At 46.6% G+C, this 20793-nt stretch overlaps 1 protein-coding gene across 1 annotated transcript in view; it reads right to left on the bottom strand.

Annotated features, from left to right (window-relative positions):
* LOC142570588 (scoloptoxin SSD14-like) overlaps nucleotides 1-20793 on the bottom strand; it is a 118596-nt gene that overhangs the window by 96718 nt on the left and 1085 nt on the right. The window lies entirely within an intron of this gene.

The raw sequence follows: 20793 nt of genomic DNA, 5'->3' as shown, positions 1-20793 counted from the left end.
ACGTTGCGCTGCTCCCTTAAAGGTGGGATGCAGAGTGCATGTTGAAAGTTTGACTCCTCGCGTAGTCAGCTTTTATGTAACCAGGGCTGCATTTTTTGTCAAGGGCTTGAACAAGTCCAATATGTTGTCAAAGCGAAAGGCAGCGCAACACCTCAAGCTGAGCAGGCTTAATCAGCTACATTTGTGCACCCCTTACAACCATGTATTGCAAGCACTTGCTCTCCATGTGTTATTCTGAGTAAGATGAAAAGCATGTGGAATAAAATTTGTGAAGCAATGGGCGCAGTTCCGCACTTTCTTTTTCTTGTTGGCGTCGCGTTTTCTATCTTGCTTACAGTGCATACTAAAAAATTACCGTGCTTTCGCGCGTATGAAATAACGTGCAAATTAAATCGACCAATTGTTTTGCATCTGTTTCAAATGGCAAATACAGTAAACAATTCTTCTCGAAAATCACAGATTTGGTCCCACAAAGAACCTCTGCTTCGCGAAATTTCGTACTCTCGAAATATTCTTACCCATGTTAACGAAGTGTTGAGGTCGCGAAAAATAATCGACTGGCTTTCGTCTGCTTCTAGTTTTGTTTACAATAAAAAGTCCGAAATCGTGGGGTCAGTTCAATCAGAGTCGACGCTGATAAGGTTGCCTGAAAAAAGAATTTAAATAAATGGCAAGCCAACAGTTGAATTACGTTGAAACAGCGTTGGTATGTAACCAAACAAGCCTTCCATTCTGGTGTGCCGCGTACGCTGCAGAGGCGAGCTTTCAAAAGTGGTCGATGGCAGCACCGCCGCTGCAGGAGACACCGCGCGCGTCAGGTGGAGAGGCGCGGTCGTGCCACTGGAAAGTATTCCAGTACAAAACAGGCGTTCGGGAGAGTCAGTAAGACATAGTTGAAACAGTTGCAAGTCAGCGCTCGTCCGTGTCGTTTCTCCCCGCTTGTCCCCGTGAAAACCGCGCTGTTCTGTTTCAAATATTCTAGTACACTGTAGCATAATGGTCGCGTCCGGCGTTGTGACGCAATTAGCGAACAGCTCAACCATGTCACGCAGTCCCGTAAAAAAAAATGCGTCGATCGGCGCAGGCGGCATAACATCTTCCAGCTAGCGTTCTAAACGCGCACGCCCAAAGCAAAAACAGGAAGCGCGGTTCAGTATAACTGCCGGCGGCTTGGAGCGGTAAAGTCGATTCGACCGCTGGGCTCTGTGGGAGTTTCTGCTCTTGTAGACTTTCTTCTTGCTAAGGCAACCGCAAGGCCGCGTTGTAAAAAGCAGCCGCTGGAGAAGAATGCCCCCCTCCCTCGCCTCACCCCCGTGACTCGCGCGCGACAGGAGATGGCGCGCTACCGGCGCGCTTTCCTCGCTCGCACACGCGAGGTTGAGCTGCGTTCGCTAAAACCCCTTAAACTTCGTGAAGTAGCGACACTCTCATCCTCTACCTTAACTCCTCCTCGTTCCTCCTCTCTTTCACGTTCCCTCTTCGACCGGGGCGCCGCCTACACCGCTCGAGCGTAGCAACGGCGCCAGCATGCGATCCTCGCCAATCCGTAGACGCTTCTTGAGCGAAAATGGCGCTGAAGCACGGTGCGAGGGCCCGCGTGATGCTTTTAGGCCAATAGCGAGACGGCGTCGGCCTCGGCCAGAGCGCGCTAGGAGGAGGCGGCATTCTTCAAAGCGTGCCGCTACTGTACGATGTTTAAGGGGTTTTAGCGTTCGCCGGTTCACCCTCGCACGCTTTCACGCATACGGCGCGCAGCGACGATTTTGTCGTCCTTGGCTTTGATGCGGCACCTCACTGCGACGGCGACGCCGACGCTAAAATGCACCTTGAGTGTCCATGCAGTTCCTATAGCAATAAAATTATTTTATTTATGCTTAACTTCCATAGTTACGTTCAGTCACAGCGCACATATCTGCAACTCTCAGGCTTTGACTCTCCTTCAGTGATAGTTGAGGCTTAGCATGTTTTAATTATCCGGAAGTGCTAAGTTACTTATCGAGAAAGCGGTCAGGCAGGGAGACACAATCTTTCCAATGATATTACCTGCGTGCTGAGAAGAAATATTCAAGTTGTCACACTGGGATGGATTAGGAGCAACATTTAATGGTGAATATTTCAACAACCTTCAGTTTGCCGATGAGATTTGTCCTGTTCAACAACGCTGAGGACACATTGTAACAAGCGATTGAGGACCTTAACTGAGAAAGTACAAGAGTAGTTTGAAGATTACTTTGCACAAGACAAAGATAATGTTGAATAATCTGTCAAGCCAACAAGAAATTCTTATCGGCAGTGAGCCTCTAGAGGGTTTGCAGAATTAAGTTTATATGGGTCACTTACTCACAGGGAGCCTTATAATGAGAAGGAAACTTACAGAAGAATGAAAATATGTCGGAGCGCATACGGCCGGCATTTCCAAATCATTACTCAGAGCTCATCGCGGATGTTGAAATAGATAGTCTACAAACATTCTACATTGTTCAATTTCTATCATATGGGGCACGAACGTGGAGGCTAACAATGACACTTGAGGATAAGTTGAGGACAACTGAAAAAAGCGATGGAACAAAGCACGTGCAAGCGTGCGGAAGTACAGTACGCTTGCACGTGACTAACGTGTGGGCACGACGTATCAGTCCTTGACGCTTGGGCGCTCTGCCCGTTGCATCTGTCGCACAGCGTGTGCTCCGACCGTAATCGGTAATATCGAAAACACTATCCAACAACAAGACCGCCACCTAGGTGCCGCGGTCACTAAGGTAGACACCGAGAGGTAGCTGTAATAGGGCTCTGTCTATGAGTTTCCGCGCAACAGAATCATGTCTTCTCGAGTATTCGTACTACAAGCCCGAAGCTATGATGTCTGCGGCTTGTGTGTAAGTCGTACTTTACGCATTTCCTGAATACTTTGGGCACTCCGGCAACAAGTGCCTCATAGTTGGCGCAGCTGCCGTCTCGCGTGCTGCGCAACCTGTTTGTGTGGGTGGTAGCTCTTCCACCGTGTTGTCAGGAAGACGTCTTGTGCACGCCAGCGTGCAAGTGCATCCGGCGTAAGTGCAGTGTCAGTGCGGGTCTTGTGCACGAGTACTTAACAAGCGCGCGATAAGCCTGCAAGCTGCGGATCTCCTTCGGCGTATGTTGTCAGTATTATTTTATTTATTTTTATTTATTTTATTAATACTGTAAGCCTTGACAGGCTCTTACAGGAGTGGGAACAACAAAAAGAAACAAAAAACAACGAAAAGTACAGATTGCCAGCAATGAAAAAAAAATATCCGAAAATAAGAAATGAAAGAAACGAAAATCCTAAAACAGTACAGACTAACAGGAAAGGATGCGCGTTATACACTGATTTCGGAATAACTGCAAGCGGCATACACAGTAAAAGCATACACTAAATGAACTGCGATCAGCATACACATGAAACATACACTCCGTGCGCAGCCCCTTTCTTTTTCTACAACGGCGCAACCTGCTGATGAAAAGAATTTTCAATCTTGACAGAAAATGTGATGACAGATTCCGAGGACACAATGTCGTGTGGCAGTTTATTCCATAATTCTATGACTGACGGAGAGAACGAATACTTGAATGTATTACAGCGGGAAGTATATGGCCTGATACTCTTGTCATGGTTTGTTCTGGCTGAGCGCTGGTATGGTGGTTTTAGGTACTCGTGTTTGCTTATATTAATGCTGTCATGATAAAGAAGGTAGAGAGACCTTAAGGCAGCAACGCGTCGGCGAATTGCCAATGTTTGAATGTTTGCCCGGTTGCGTAGTGCGGTTATGCTGACGTCACGTGAATACTACGAATACACAAACCGGAGAGCTTTATCTTGAATTCCCTCCAGTTGATTAAGAAGGTAGATTTGGTGCGTATTCCAGATAATACTGCCGTATTCAAGGATTGGCCTTACAAGGGCCTTATAACTTGCTAGCCTAAATTTGGAAGGTGCCAGTGCAAGTTTCCTGCGAAGGTATCTGAGCTGTCTATATGCTTTTGTGCACGTCTGTGTAATGTGAACGTCCCATTTTAATGTGTTGTTGATGGTCACACCCAAGTATTTAACTGTGTCGGCTTCTGTTACATGTAATCCCATTAGATTATATGCAAATTTTAAGGGTACCTTTTTTCGAGTTATATACATGGATGAAGTTTTTGCTACGTTAATTTCCATTCCCCATTCTTCACATCATCTGGCAATGTTAGTTAAGGAGGAATTAAGTCGAATCTGGTCGTTAATCATCCGTACTGTGGTGTAGATGACGCAGTCATCTGCAATTAGCCTTACTCTTACGTCAGGTTCAACTTGAGAATAAATGTAATTAACAAAAATTAGAAAAAAAATTGGACCAAGCACAGACCCTTGTGGAACACCGGAGTAGCCATCTAACTCTTCAGATTGAGTGCCATTTATTTTAACGTACTGACTGCGGTTAGAGAGATAGGCGGTTATCCAGTGTACTATGTTAGTGTCAATCCCAATATTCTTAAGTCTGTCAATTAATTTTGGATGGGGTACCCTGTCAAATGCTTCGGAAAAGTCTATGAATATTGCGTCAACTTGAAGTCTCGAGTTAATTACTGTAGCAAAGTCATGCTTTATTTCGAGGAGTTGAGCGACGGTAGAAAGACCTTTGCGAAATCCGTGTTGTTTTGGGTACAGTAGATTGTTTTCTTCTAAGTAGGTGGTAATTGGTTTGCTAATAATATGCTTCATCATTTTACAACAAGAACTAGTGAGTGAAATCGGTCTGTAAGTGTTCACCGTTAACTTATTGCCTCCTTTTTGAATCGCAAGGACCTTGGCACGGAGCCAGTCCATCGGCAGGGTGGCTGTTTGGAGTGATGCTACAAAAATTGCATGCAAGAAAGGACTTATCTGTTCCGCGTAACAATTTTTACGCTGCAGAAAAGCATTTGAAAGATTGTCAGGACCTGAAGATTTTTTTAACGTCAATCTGAAGCAATAAATTAAGTATTCCTTCTTGGGTTATGACTAATTCAGACATTGATAACGGAGGATCCGTCACAGTTTCGCTTTCTGTAAGTGCAGGGTACGTGTAAAAACGGACTGAAAGTATCTGTTGAATGTGTTGGCGACAGTGTGAGATTCATCAGTTATGATTCCATTTACATCGATTTGAGTCACTTGGTTCTCGGGCCTGGATAAGTAGCGCCAAAACTTTTGTGTATGCTGTGTCGTAAAATTTATTAGTGTTGTTGAAAAAAAAACATCCCTTGCCTTCCGTAAAGCAGTTTTTAGCTCACCAGAAAGTCGGCGAACGTCTTCAGGATTACGTTTTTTCTTCCGCATCCTTTGTAGTTTTCTTTTTAGGTGGATCACACTACGCGTAATCCATGGGCTTCTGCGTTTTGTACGTTTCAGTCGCGTGGGAACGAACGTTTCCTCACAATGTGTTATGTCTTTTAGTTTAAGCCATAGATTATTCACTGTACCATAATTTTCAATGGAAAAGGTTTCCAACGCTACTTCAAGGTAGTCGATGATGCTGATGTCGTCAGCTCTATTGTAGTTTTTAACAGCTACACGTGATTCTGGAACTGGTCCGCTAGGGCCGATAGTAACTGTTAGCAGCAGCAGTTTATGATGTGATATGCCCTCTTCCAGTGTGATGTCGGCTGTTGGATGATTAGGGACAAATGCAAGGTCTAGTATTGAAAATGTTTGCCCTTGAATGCGCGTTGGCTCTGTGACAAGCTGAGATAACGAAAAACTAAACGCCATGTTCAAAAGCAGTTCAGAACTACTAACATCTCTGCTGCCGGCTGTCAACGTACTCCAATCAATAGTGGCTAGATTAAAATCACCAGTAAGAATTAACTTAGTACGAACTTTCAACCTGCCACAAAGGAAGTCGTGAATTTTCATTATGTAGTCGTCGGACGCGTTTGGCTTCCTATATATACCGCCTATGAGCACAGGTGAATCATGGACATATACAGTGCACCACACACTTTCATGATCTGGAATACCTTGCTCTTTGCGAAAAGATAAGCCCTGCCGTACTGCTATAGCGACTCCGCCCCCGCGACTGTCGTGGTCGGAGCGAAGAAAAAAATAAGAGGGAGGAACTATTTGTGAATCATGAATATCAGCGTGCAGCCATGTTTCCGTTATGACGACAATGTCAGGAGATTAATTAACAAGATATCTTCTAATTTTTGAGTTTTATTAACAATGCTCCTTGCATTAAAACATACTAAAGAAAGTGAATTAACAACTCCTGCTCCTCATGCGTTGTCAGCACTGGACTTCCCGGCGTCGTCGCGACGTAGGATGTTCAAAGGTAGCCTGCATTTCTGTAGTTCATTCCATATATATAGTTGATCGTTCACTTCAAACTTATCAAAAAGAAGTGTTACCTTATCACCAGCGTCACGTTCTGCTTTGGAGGACTACCAAAGTTTCCTGCGTATGTCACGTACTGAGGCCGAGAAGTCTTCCGATATAGATATCGAGCAATTTTTCAGCTTTTTGCAGTTACGAAGAACAGTCATTTTTTCTGTGAAATTGTAAAACCTTATAATTACAGGCCTTGTGCACTTCTTCTTTTGCCCAATACGGTGTACACGCTCGACTGATCTCGTTTCTACACCGAGTTTGTCATTGAATACACCGTTGACTACTGCTCGTTCCAGATCTTTACTAGTTTCATAGCTTTTTTTCTTCCAACCCATAAATAATGTTATGCCTACGGCTTCTGTTTTCCATGTCGTCTATTTTTTTGCTCAGACTCTGGATATCTTTGCTCATTGCGGTGACGTGCTGTTCGCACTGCTCCAGCTTTTCACGATATTGTTCAAGCGATGTAAGAGTAAATTCAATTTCTGTCAATCTAGATTGAACGCCTTGCAATCCTTCTTCTAAAGTGTGCTGTGAGGTTTGAATTTCCGTAACCCTTTTTATCATCTCATCGAGCGTATTTGGGCCTGGATTTTCCTCGACGTCACCACTAAGCAGCAACAGCGAACGAACAATGCGGAAGCACTCGCAAACACAACACAAAATACACTCAGGGCCTGGTAGCGCCACAAAACAAATAGCATCACTTTATAACACTTAGGAAAAGGACATTTCTTTCTAACCTGTACAAGAAGAAGGAAGTGGTTTTTCATGGCGTCCTTGGCGGTGCCACCAAGCCCACTGAAGAGGGCCTGCGCTTGCTGCGGCCTTTTGTACGCTTCGTCCGATGTCGCTGCTGTCACTGGTTGGCCGAAGGGACGGCGCAGGTGCGGCGTTGCGATCGTGCTGGATGCTTGATCCACGGGCGGCAAGATTGGCGTTGTCAGCCGTGTTGATAGCCCAGTGGGGTGCTGCTCATGATGATGCAGGATAGCCAGCGTTCCGAAATCATGGTGTCGAACAATCGAAGACCGGTCGCAGTTCCGGGTGGTACCTGTCATTCCGAGCAGCGTCTGTACAAGAAGAAGTGGTTTTTCATGGCTTCCTTCACGATGCCACCAAGCCCACTCGGAGACGGAGTTCTCGTAGTGTCACGCTCACAGGTGCGTGAGCCGCTTCGATCCCTGGTACGCCGCAGTGGCCGAGAACCCACCACACCCGAGTTTCGACTGCGTGCACCATGGCAGCCTCCTGCTTGCCTGTGCAATCTTCCTTGCGATGGAGTCAGTGTGGGTGGGCGCGTAATACGCGCGCCGCTGCCAGACTGACTGTCGGTATGTATTGTCATTTGTGAGGTACCTGGAGATTTTTCGAGGGCTTCATGCAGCGCGCCACGGACAGCCAAGTTCGATGGTGAGTACGTGTGGTGGTTCTTGATTACCAAACAATTTAGCATGACGCTTGCGCTTCACCTTTAAAAGTGGAACGCGATAGCATTCAAAGATCCCTGACTGCTTCTCACGCTTCCCAGCAACTGCAGCTTATGTAACCGTAATGTGCTTCCTGTAAACGCTGGTGGCGAACGCTACGCACGAAGGTGAGCTTCCCGGTTCTTTTTTTATAGTGTTGCAAGGAACCGAGCTGGTCACGCCGCTCTTAAAACAGACCTCAAACGGCAGCTGGAAATGGGGTTTGTGTTCGAGTTTCCGCGTAACAGAATTCTGTTTTCTCGTATATTCAACTAACAATCCGACACTATCACGTCTATAGTTTCTGTATAAGTCATATTTTACGAATTACCTGACGCATCTTACATTGAGAAAATAATTAATTCATCAACGCCTAGCGCCTCACGGAGGGCCTGGGTACTTCGGGATGATTTTCTCGGCCGCGGAAGCCGACGCGGACGCCGGATTTTCTACGACACGGGGCCCTTAACGTTGTCGCGTTAAAGATAGTACTCGTGGACACCCGTGGTTCCAGCATCGAAGCGGTGCTTTCCAACTGCGGCTCGCATGCCATCGGGCGTCATGCGGATGGCAGCGTCCACGTAAAAGGGAGTGGCACAAGGGCTGACTGGGCTCTCCATATGCCGATTTGTGTAGCACCTCCTGTCTCTAGGTGGCGGCGCGGGTCCATGCGCTTCGACAGAAGTCGCGAGTAGACTAGTTAAGAATGTGTCTCCCACAGTGGCGTGATGGGGGCTCCAACTCCGAGTCCGGGGCTTCGCCAAGAGAGCAGCCCTGGTGAGTTGAGTGGTGTCGCAGCTGTTCTACATAGCGTCGATGTTTTGTAATGTGTTGTAGTGGCGGCAACTGCGCATAGCGCCGCAGATCATCCAGTCGTGCGTGTCATGGCAGCGCGGTGATATGATCTTGACGGGTGAGGTGGGTCTTCACCGCAAGAATCAGGAAACGATGGCAAAGCTGGGCATCGTGAAGATGAAAAAAAAGTAAAAAAAAGATTGTATTCACTTCATTGGTACATGGTAGTGACTCTTATCCGAGTCTCGAGCGGTTCCGATTAACACGGCCGCCAGGACGGCCTTAAATAGCCCCTTACGGTCTGGTGGTCGTCGCTGTCTTCTTGGGGAGTTTGTGGAAGTATTAGTGCTTTCATTAGGTTCTGCGGCCGGCGAGCTCCTGCTTTTCGAATTTTCTTTCCTTCGTCCTTCCCTTTGTGTGCGCTCGGGGAATAACAGGGGCGACGCTGTTTCGGAGAGGAGAACAATTATGTCGACACGGGGACGCCCACATAAACACTTCTCACACGGCTACCACCCGATAACCAATTGACTGGGAGAGATATTTCATCGCAGGCTCAGTGATATGCTGTCCATGTATGTCCAACTTGACCACCGTAACTGGGATACCATTCTCCGCTTCCTAACATTTGCCTGCAACACTGCTGTCCAGGGAACCACAGGCTACTTTTCATTTTTCATGGTCCACGGCCGACGTCCAACCCCTACCCTCGACCTTTCTTTCTATTTCCGGTCTTGTAAAAGCTTAACCGTCGGGTGGCATCTTCATCTCCCTCATGTAATGTCTCAACAAGAGATCTTTGAGGAAGTGAATAAATAAATAAATTTTAGACCAGTTTGTGTCCCGTATTGAACAATATCGCCAATATGCTCGCATAAACACTGAGGTGAGCCAAGAAGGTCGTATAAATTATTATGACGCCACTCACGGTGTCGTTTTCTACCACTCTGACGACCATGTACTGCTTTTGCCCTTTGTGCGAATGCCTGGTTTACGTGAAAAGCTTCAGTCTCGGTACATCGGCCCTTACAATGTAATAGAACAGAGCTCCCCGGCGAACTACCGCATCACACCTGTTGATCCACCGACTGACCGACGCTGCCGCGGGGAAGAGATCACGCATGTTTGCCGCCTCAAACCATTCCATCGGCATTCCACGCGAGCTTAATTTGCGGCCAGGCTGACCGCTTCCGTCTACGGGGGCGATTAGTGTGAAGATCTATATTACAGACGTCATTTTCCTCACCTGGACGTCATGACCATCGCGTCGCATCTTCATCTTCCGCGCGCTAGCTCATGCTTTTAAAATAAAGCGTCGGTTCAACCGTTGCTACTTGATATACAAATATATTAAGAGGAACCTAAAGCTCAACTTTCTCTCAAACGTCAAAAGTCAACTTTCTCTCAAACGCTCTCCTTTCAACAGAAGGCCCGGCCCTCACTCTCTTTTAGACGCAATAACTAGTCATTCCCTTAAACAGCTGCTATTGGCCGATAGCTGACATCAAGATGTGGTCGGCTACATGGCGTAGATAACGCGGCCGCCGCGAGGTGCCGCTACGAGTCCACTGGCTAAGCGCACTGCGTCTCGCTGAGGTCAACCGCGTTTGGCTTATGTTTAGCGCGCCGTTGGCACCAAAGGTGAAGTCGTGGCGTCGACGTTAAGATTCAAAATGAAATTGGAACTGCGCGCCACGGTGGCATTTGTCTTGCCCCGCGCGTGGAGCTCGCAAGCGGAGCGCGAAGTTACCTCTCTCTGAACGCTCTCTTTTCAACAGAAGCGTGCTCCTCACTCTTATCTGGACGCTTTACTTCGTAACGAAGCATATTCCAATACGCGGCTGCTATTGGTCAGCAGCTGATTTCAATCAAGAAGACTGTTTGGACCAGTGCGCTTCTCATATTGCTGACGTGTATATCAATAGACGCTGTTAATAAACAGGCAGTGGTAAGCGAAGAAGCCGATTATCATCTGCTCACGCTCTGCAGCGGAACTGAACTTTGCCCAGGCTGCTTATTGGTGTCGTATCCGCCGAGTCTTGGTAAGTTTCATTAGTTTTGAACACTCAAATAGTCTCGAAGCTCGCGAATCTTTAAGGTCAGACCACACGTACGCTTGCCACTGCGCGTTCACTCCTGGCCGCTCCCGGCTAGACGCCTAGGAAGACTTCGCTTCATAATGAGCTATTGACAGGGCTTCAATATGCGAAAGTTCGATGTAGGTACTATCCGTCGCTCAAGCTGGTGCTGGACAAAGCCAGTCCACACCGAGTAGCATGGCCATAGGGGAGCATGTGAGCGCGAGCGCGCCCTGATGACCTGTCGTACGCAAACCAAACGCTTTGCATGCGCGCTACATTTCCACGTAGCTGCGGTCTGTTATGCATGGTCTTCGAGATCAGGCGCCATCGGAACTCGGAGGCCATGTGCTATGAGCGTAGACACAGCGGCCATCGGGGTATCTACGCCACTGCGGCTCGCTGATGACAACCGCGTCTGGGGCGTCGCAGGCGCCAACATTAGGGATCCCTGCATGTCGGCTCCCTAGCCAACGTAGTAAATAGCGGCATATACCCGAACATACAAAACCAAATTTGAACTGCGCGCCACCGTAACGTACAGTATAGACGGAGCGTTGTGGGCACGCCCTGGTCCGCCGTAGCCTTTGCAGTGCAAGGCATTTAAGGAGGAGCGGGATCACCACGAAGGGGATCACAGGCGACCTTTTATTGCTAAAATATCCGCTTCTGCTGAACGCAGTGAAGTGCTTTTTTTGAGAAAGTATTTCTGAAATAATCTATTTTACCTTCAAATGTATTTTTTCGACTTCGATAAAAAGATTGTTCGAGGCCCTTTTAACGTCTTGACTCTGAAGATGATGTGCAAAACAGCGACAACTCGCCCTCACCTGGAAGCATTTACACACGCATTTGCGTCGGTGACTGCCGCCCACTTGCTGTAATTGCCCAGCTTCGAAACTGACGGCTTGTTGTCGATGTTCGCCACGTCGTCGCTGTACTCGTTTAATGCGATCACAACGACCGCGCCAACCACGCACAAGGTAGTCATCGCAGCGAGACCTAGCAGGCATAGCACGGTCCCGCGATTGCTGTCGGAGGCAAGATACGCAGAACGTCAAGGATCGGGCATGCAGGTAACGCCTGCACACTAGAGAGTTTTAGAATAGGGGCCCCAATATTTTGGGGCCCCAAAAAGCTTTGCGGGTGTTAGCGTTGGGGCACGCAGGAGAGATGAGTTTTAGAATAGGGTTTTGCGTTTGCGGATAGCGTCTTGCGCTGACAGCGCCACTACGGCGTCAAAGAAAAACTATTAAACTAATTAAATAATATTACCGTTTTATGATAGGAATAGTAATTTTGACTTGCGTGTGTTCGCGTTTAATTACAATTTAGAGGTTATTCTTCAAGCAGCAAACAATTAGTAGCGCTTAGTTTTGAGCAACAAAACCAACTTTACGTGCCTTCACCAGCCAAGCTTAGCCGTGTTAGGCCTACGAGCCAGAAGATCCACAATCGAATTCGGAATCAGCGGCGTCTAATGAATCGATCTTCATAACACACGCTAGTTGAGAGAAAGCGATAACCGCAGTCACTTCTCCTAGCTTGCGTACTTCACGCGTTACCGTGAATCAAACCCAGTTTGGTGCTAGGTTAGAGCCGTCGCTTCGATGGGTGCCGCCATGTTTGTTGACGCAAAGTTTTTGCAGCCGCTATTTGGACTCCCGCTAAATCAGTGAAATAGCGTTCCCAACACAAAACCCAAACGCAGTTTGCGTCTCCCGCATGCGCAGTGGCTTCGACGCTATTTCTTTGGGGCCCCAAAACGTTTGGGGCCCCGAACGTTTGACGCCCCTATTCTAAAACTCTCTACTGTGCTCAGGCGAGTCACTTGCGCATGGTGGGGACGAGAAAGAGAAAAATTGTCAGACACTCGAGAGTAATCCTAAACTACAAAAGAAACTTAATTATACGGGTTTCTCATCAAGAAAGACTCGCAGTTGAAAAAAAAATGCGTCCCGGTCCCCGGATCAAACCCTCGAGACCAACCGCTTTCTGGCATGGTCGCTCTATATAAAGGGTGTTTCAGCGAACACTTTCAATTTAGTTTTTTTAATTGCCTAGACAAGCACAATTCTAGTCCGTGAGCTGGACTACTCGAAGAGGCAGACATTACTGCACAATCAATTGAAATGTATTATCGTCTAAATAACAAAAAATACACAATTAAAGTTTTGTTAAGTAGTCGTTTACGCATTTCAATTCTTTGTGCAAGTAATGTCCGCCTCTCCAAACTCATGGACTAGAATTGTGTTGTCTGTCACATTAAATGAAAAAAAAATTTTTTTTGAAAGTGTTCGCTGAAATTTCCGATAATATCTGAGCTAATCAGGAGGCTGGCAGATTATAGCGCGAGGCCGAATGGATCGAAAACTCGAAGAAAACGCAGCAATATGCTAGTCTGCTGGTTAGCTCAGATGATAGCACGACTTCCCCGGAAAAGAGTTGGTCCCGGGTCCGATACCCGAACGCGCACCACTTTTTTTTTCAACTTTGAAGCTTTCTTTCAGGGAAATCCGCACGGGTTTCCTTAGTGGTGATAGTGCTACAGCCGGGTGGATGACCATTTCTCTCTTTCACGAACCTCCCATAACCTTGCATGATTCAGCATAACTGATTTGCCATGGTGACCACGGCGCAAATAACGACAAAGCGGAGGCAGAGTACTTCAGTAAAAGTTTTAGAAGCGCCCTAAGATTTCTGACGATCGACGACTCGGCTGCGTGTCTCTTTCAAATTATTTACATCAATACATCGCGAATTGAAAACACGTGTGGATTTGCAGTAAGATTTCGCGTTAGGGAATAACGTAATCGCCAGTGAACTTTATTTTTCTAGGGCAAGTCGATCTTTAACCTCATCATTAGGAGCATGGATTTTGCGAAGCGTCTTATTACCTAATGCGCTTGGTGGCAACGTCTTTGTGCCTTTACAATTTCTATGCAAGGAATCGGATATAAAGATGTTATAATTCTTATTACGCATGCATATTGACCACGGCCAACGATTGCTGAAAGGTGTGAATGCGCCTATTAGAAAGAAAGGCGCTGTAGCGTCCAATATTCCTTGTGTGTAGAGAAGCTAAATGCGATTCAGCTGGATTAGGCGAGGAATTGCATGCACTCATACATTTTTTGCACTCAGCCCAGGAATAATATGTTGATTCTAACGATGACACCATACCCTCGTCGTCTTTCACATGTCGTTTTACGTCAAAGACAAGTTTAGCCGTTTTACGGGACTCATATGTAGCAGACACACGCGCAGACTAAGACTGCATGCGTTACGTGTTTGTTATAAGAGTAAATTTCACGTGGGTACATCTAAATGTGAAACTTATGCAGCGCCGTGTTTGGATTTAAAGAAAAAAGAATATGTTTCTGTTACTGAGCATGTGTTGGTGGGCTAGTTGGTAAAGCATGATTACAAAGACGGCGCCGAAATACAACACAAGAAGAAGGGGTGTTGTTGTATTTCGGCGCCGTCTTTGTAATCGTGTTTCTGTTGTTGTTTTTGCACACCTCGTCATACTGCAAGAGCTGTCAGCTTGTCGTGTGGCATTGATTTCAAAGTTTAAACCAGATAACACCCGCAAACATGTATCTTCCGATCAGCAGCATCGAGGAACAAGCAGCAAGGATAATAAGAGTGCCGATGTCAATTGCGTTTGCTCGGCCGGGTTCCTGCGGAGTGTTGGCCTCACTCGTGGTTTGTTGGCTTCTCTGCAGCGCTGTGGAGCCAGTTTTCACCACGTAATGGAGTTCAGCGAATAGCGGCGCTAGAATCGTGGAGGTGGTGCGAGCGGCGCTCGGAAAGCAGTGGCGCAACTCAGGCTCCCGAAAGGGAGCCTATACCTTAACTCTAGTTTCTGACTTGACGGAACTTTGGCGTTGTGGAAGCGGCAAGCTGAACGGTTCAGCCAGCATGGTAATGATGGGTAGTACATGGATTTGCCTAAACTTTCGTCCGTGTGGCCTCAAACAGCTTCGTAAGCCTGTCATTTTCAACAAAGTATGCGTAATAAACAAACGTGCAGAAATATGCAAGCATAAACTTGTTTCGCCCCATGCTGGCAACTGCAGAAAGCAACTGGTCCGGGAGGGTTGCCGCTTGTTGACCACTCCTGCGACGTGCGGCAGCCCTTCCTGAAACGCTGCTCTCTGCAGCGGCCGGTAGACGGCGAAAGAAGTTTATGCTTGCGCCAACGCGGCAGCAGCTGGCATGCCAATAGGCGAAGGCAAATTTAGACTGCTTTGCTAAAGACCAAGCAATTCAATGTGGCAAGGTTTACTCTGAACGATGTGGACTCCAAAATGCTATCCTTCGGCAACATTTCAGCAAGAACAGTACAGCAATACGCAATAATCCTATAATTAATATTGGAATAAAACGCGACAAATGTCTCTACACGCTGGCTTGCGCGCGGGAAATGCCTAACGATATTCTATTCCGCCTGATAAGTGGATTTCGCATCCAGGCGTTTGTCTTTGTTCGCCGGATTTTTAAAACTTTCATTGCGTTGTCTATCATGTGTCCCCTTGTTTCTCGTGTGTGCGACTAAATGCAATGAAAAAAAATTTAATTAATCAGTACTTATATTTCAATGCAATAAAAAAAAAATGCTTCGTCTATAAAAACTGCGCCTACCTTACGCATTTTGACACGCCTAAAGCGAAAGCGCGGCTCTCATTTGATTGAGTCGTCAAGCGCCGAAGATTATTTGCGTCTGCATCATTGCGTTAACAGTGATTAGAGTGTTTTAGTGGTCTGATACAGTGACTCTGATGTCGCCGACTATGACAATAATTTTAATACGGCGCTGCACTGGAAAAAAAATGAGATGGACGGAACCTTCCGCCGGCGCCTCCTCGATTTGCATTTGTGTTACACTTACTGCCTCCATGTTATGCATATTTCATACATGCAAAACATTAGCTGTCCAGACGTGCAATTAAATAAAATGTCAATTTATGAACGCTTTTAGGGGATTTTTTGTTGTCACTTGCAGGCTTATACAGGGTGAACTTGTGCCCTGAAAGAAAGTCAAACCACAATTTCAGCGGAGACCACAGTGGTTGGTCGTTAAATTCTGGGGTCGAATTCACAGTTTTTCGATCGTATGTTCGTAGACATTAGTTGGCCACCCTACCTAATATGTCTAGGCTCAGCATGGGCTAGAATGTGCTTTTTTGAACAACTTTAGCATAAGAGCTTTTTGTGAATATCGGTACTGATCTACGAGTCAAGTACGTCGGCTAGTTATACATGACTCGTCATATTTTCCAGCGTGATCGCTGGCGCTCGTGAATGTTCCAGAATGTGGAACACGATTTCCGTTGCGCGTGTAATCTGATTAGAACCGAAGTCTTTCGCTATGCAGCCGGCAACAGCTACAAGAGAATTTTGAATAGAGTGTGCAGTAGTATATAGTATAGTAAAGTGTGCTACTGTGCACATGTGTTGGGCTTGTTTTGCGCTGAGCGTTAATTTTGTTGCAATGGTAAGACGGTGAACAACAGTCGCTGGCATAGAAGTTAAACGTAGGCGTGACTCTGCCAACGCCCCATAGAATGAATTAAAAACTTTCGCAACTAATAGAGCAAAGAACCGCACACAGCGCAATCAGCGGTCGATGAAGTCCATTGATTGTTCGACGAGTGTCTTATAATACTCAAAACAGCAGTCTGCAATGTGCAAACTTCAATTGTTTATATCCTAAGCTTCCCGATTTCCCGATTGAGCCCTATGCACAATGCCTTGAATGGCAGACTTTCAATGACTGCTGAGTAAGAAACGCTAAATGTGGCTTGTAGAGATGCTTTCCACGGAGCGTCGCGTAGTGGTGACCTCGTTCCCCCGGAAGGGAGTGACGACGAAGATGCTGTCAGCTCAGCCCTACTTCGAAAGTGGCACGCAATAAGCGACGATTGGCATCACTCTGGTGAGAGTCATTGCACCGATGTTCTTGCCTCGGAGTCCAAAATTGGCCTTACGGAACGAGAACAATTGGGAATGGCTACCGTAGACGTAATGCGTGAAGCAGATAAACGTTAGGTGTATTAGACTATAGGAGACCGAGCACGAAGGCAAGAGAAATGCACTTCGGGATCTCAGAGAATTGTAGATGATGTTAGAAGGTTAGAAAATTTACAGCAATAGAATGTAGCTAGCGCAAGAAATAATGGGTAACAGCAGGCTGCTGGAAGAGGTTTGTTCAGCAGTGGTCCTAAAATAAACTGACGGTGAAGGTGACTTCGTTTAAGAATAGGTACCGCATTCAAAAAAGCCCTTATCGAGGATTTTATGTAAGAGTGGGTTCCAGTCAATCATGATGCTTACCATATTATTAGAGAAGCGAGCCAGCCAATGGCCAAGAACCCTTACGAACAAAAAGCTATGTGAATTCAGCCCCGGAACAAAACGACCTGGTGCTAGGTATATGACTGTCTTCAAGTTTCTAGGTAGACTGTCTTCAAGTTTCAAGTTTCTAGTTTCTTCTAGGTATATGACTGTCTTCAACGCAAAATTTCTAGTTATTATACAACAGGCACGTACCTAGGTGGGGGGGAGTGAGGGGGGGGGCGCCCTATGTCAGGCATTTAAGCGGCAAATTTAAGCGGCAAACTTAAGCGGCATACCCCTCCCCATCCCCACCCACGCCACCACACTGCACAGACATTCCTGAAGCGCCGACAAATCAATCTGTTCGTCGGTCCACATTTTCCTGCCTTTTACAGCGAACGCTGTATATGACTAACCTTCCGTAGTTTCCTCGGCGTCCGTCAAAAGAAAGAAAGCATCACATGGGCCGATCGTCGTGATAGTGCGTAAAGGGTCCAAGCTCAATGGCACATAGACCTGTGGGCTCGGGAAGCTGTAACGCGCCCTTCGAAAACTTCGGGAGAGACCCACGTATGGGGAGCGCTTAAAGGGGCCCTGAAACGATTTTGACGATTTTGTACAAACGTACTGATTCGCTACAGTAGGTCCTTCTGATCAATAATTGACACATATAAATGCTCCGCGTAAAGCGTGTAATTTATTATAAGGTTTTAAACATGTACATCTCTGCCGATCGCAGCACACTGCTCGGCGGAATTTTCAGCCGCCCCTAACCATATGACTTAAATCACCCAATTAACGTCAGTAGGGCCAGCTATTCGATTGGCTGCCCAGGGCGCGTCATCGATAATTTTTCCACCTTTACGGTGAACAAATGATTTTCGTAACAGTTGGAATGTTAGTTAATTTGTTTCTATAAAAAGAAAGTAACAGAAAGAGAACGCACAAGAACAAATTCTCACTACACTTAACCGCTTCCGGCGCACAGCAAGCGTCGGTTGTTTCTGTTGCGTGCTCCGTCTGGACGAGAGCTCCGCGGTCAGCGTCGGTCTGTCCTTTCGTGAGCTCCGTGAATCGCCTTTCTTGCGTTGTGGGCTGCAAGCCTAGAGACTGTCGATATTTCAAGCTGCGACATCGTGTCCCTCTGCAAGGCAGCACACGAGCGGAGTGGCTGCAGCGGATCTTACCGTCGCTATCCGATCGGCATCAGAATTTGTCCGTTTGCAGCCGTCCCTTTACAACGGAGGATTACTACCGCAATTGCGTTTCGCGGGTCTGGTATTCGGGTAACCGCCTGGCCGCTTGACCGTGCCGTTTCACGGGATGCTCGAGCAGAGAAGCTGAAACGTGAATGATTTGCACGGTGCAGCCACCTGGTTGCACAGAGCTCAAAGAAACACAGCAGCAGTAACGAAGTGTATTCTTCTTTGCTGCTGGAGTATATTTTTCGCAGGAGCGTAATCGTTAACATGCTGTTTTTGGAAATGTTTAAAATGTTTTACAGTTGGTTAGAGCAATATTAGACCTTTGTTTGGCTGGTTAAGCTCTGCGCGAACAGGTGGATGGACTGTGCAGAAGGACCAGGCCGCTCACGTACGTCTACGCTATAGTTGCTTCATCAGCTTGAGTTTATGCCTCCACCGTTCCGTCGAAATGCCCAGCTTACCTGTACTTATTGGAATATCAGACACGTTCGGCGCTGCGATAGAATGCTCTCAGCACAAGCTGCTTCGATAGCTCTCGCTTGCGGTCGACTGCCAAGCAGCTGCCGGCGAGGTTGGAGAGGCTTCGCGCGCTCGCTCCTAGAGAAGCGGAAGTAGACGACACGACGTGCCATCGTGACGCAGAAAGGCAGAGCTTGACCCCGATCATTCGGCGAACGAGTTGAGGAGAAAATGCATGGCTATGGAGGACGGTAACTTGTAATCGTCCATAGCTCTCTTAATATGAGACGGCTCACACAAATTGTGTTGGGAATGATGAACTTTAGCTGTACCCTACCCGTCTGCAAAAGTTGTCCGAACCATTTCAGGGGCCCTTTAACGCCTGCTTCACCTCAGTCGCGGGTCGGCCCGGCATTGCACTACCGCTGGGATCGGCCCACGTACGGGGAGTGCTTAACGCCTGCTTCACCTTTGCTGCGGGTCGGCGTGGCATTGCACTACCTTCGGGCCGACCCACGGCGGAGGTGAAGCATTTTGCTTTTCGTTTCAGACCTTTGACTTTCGTCAGCTCTCGCTGCCATTCCATCTTCACAGAGTGGAATTGTCATTTTTAGTTCCCTCTTTTTGGATGGCGTTAGTTATCGGCATCTCCTGGGGTGTCAAGGCCAGTTTTCTCATCGATTCAATAAAGGGGCGATTAACCCGAGATCAGTTCAGTAGTCACCATCTATTCAACAATCACGCGCATCGCTGTTGCTTCGTTTTTTCGGCTTTCTTTGTTTATGCTGACCCAGGAACCAGGAAAGGGATTTGGTTCGCAGTCAGCTGGTCTATATGCTCCACGAGTTTCGGCCGGAGAAAACGCCAGTTGCGTTTAACTTTTCCTTTTGGTCCTTATTACCATATACCCGCGATATGGGTTACATAAGGTGGAAAACAAAATGATGCGAAACAGCGTCTATCATCAGACCCCGCTGTAACCGTTAAACCCATGAGCAATATGACTGTCACCCGTTACCTCATGTGACTTTTCCTGATTGTACAGCAATGTTCCTGCAAAATTGGCAACTTGAAACAAGCGTCGCAAGAAGTTGAGAAATTAAGCGATCTACTAAGGGAAGGCGCCAAAGCAACAGCCAAACGGGAAAGAAAAACAAAACTTAATAAATTTAACCGTTGTTTGTGAAAATATTTATGGATCAACATGTCTTTATTTAAAAAGTAAGCAGAGAAAAGGCGGCCGGAAGTGCAGAATGATTCCTTGTGCCTTGAATTACGCTTCTACAGTTATCACACGAGCCGCCTGACATAGCCACTTCTCTGCTGCGCTTATGTGATGTTTTTCTAACCTTCCACGATGGGCGCAGTACGCCTAGAAGCGCAAAGTCTTGTGCTCTACGCAGTTGTACGGAACTGGTGACCATGCAGAGTTACGGATCTTCCGGTATGACAACACGAGTCGGTTTTGGCACTTAAATTGGTAGAGCAGTAAACTAGGGATCCAAAAGGAACTGTGATTGTGTCGCAAATATATATATATATATATATATATATATATATATATATATATATATATATATATTTATTTATTTATTTATTTATCCATAATTCTTCTAGGGCTAATAAAAAACGCTACTACAAATCTTGATTTTACATTTTTGCTTGCTTACTTGTTTTTGACAGTGTGGTTCCTTGTTTGCCAAGTAAATGAGAGGTGTATCTCACAGGCGTACAATTCTTTTTTGCGGGTTTACGCGTCTTTACGGTGAATGGTGGGCATTATTCACATTTGTACTAGTAAAGGTAGCCGCCCCCCCTCGTTTGCATTATATTGGTTTGCCCCCCCCCCCTAAAAAAATCCCGTGTACGTGCCTGTCATACAATTTAAGTAACTATATACAAGCACTGTGTCACTAATTTTTCGGCCCCAGTACCCACCAAGGAGCTTGACGCATGTGTTTAATCCCTAGTCCGCCGCTTATAATGCAGTTGTCGAAAAAGCTTAAATTCGGAGGCATGCTGTTTTTGTCTGTCCATAAAGTTCACTCTAACAGTGAATATTCGTGACCTCTGAG

Source organism: Dermacentor variabilis, chromosome 2 (genome assembly GCF_050947875.1).
Source record: "Dermacentor variabilis isolate Ectoservices chromosome 2, ASM5094787v1, whole genome shotgun sequence".
Taxonomy (NCBI): domain Eukaryota; kingdom Metazoa; phylum Arthropoda; class Arachnida; order Ixodida; family Ixodidae; genus Dermacentor; species Dermacentor variabilis.
Note: the sequence above shows the minus strand (reverse complement) of the source record. Positions and strands in the feature narration are given on the sequence as shown.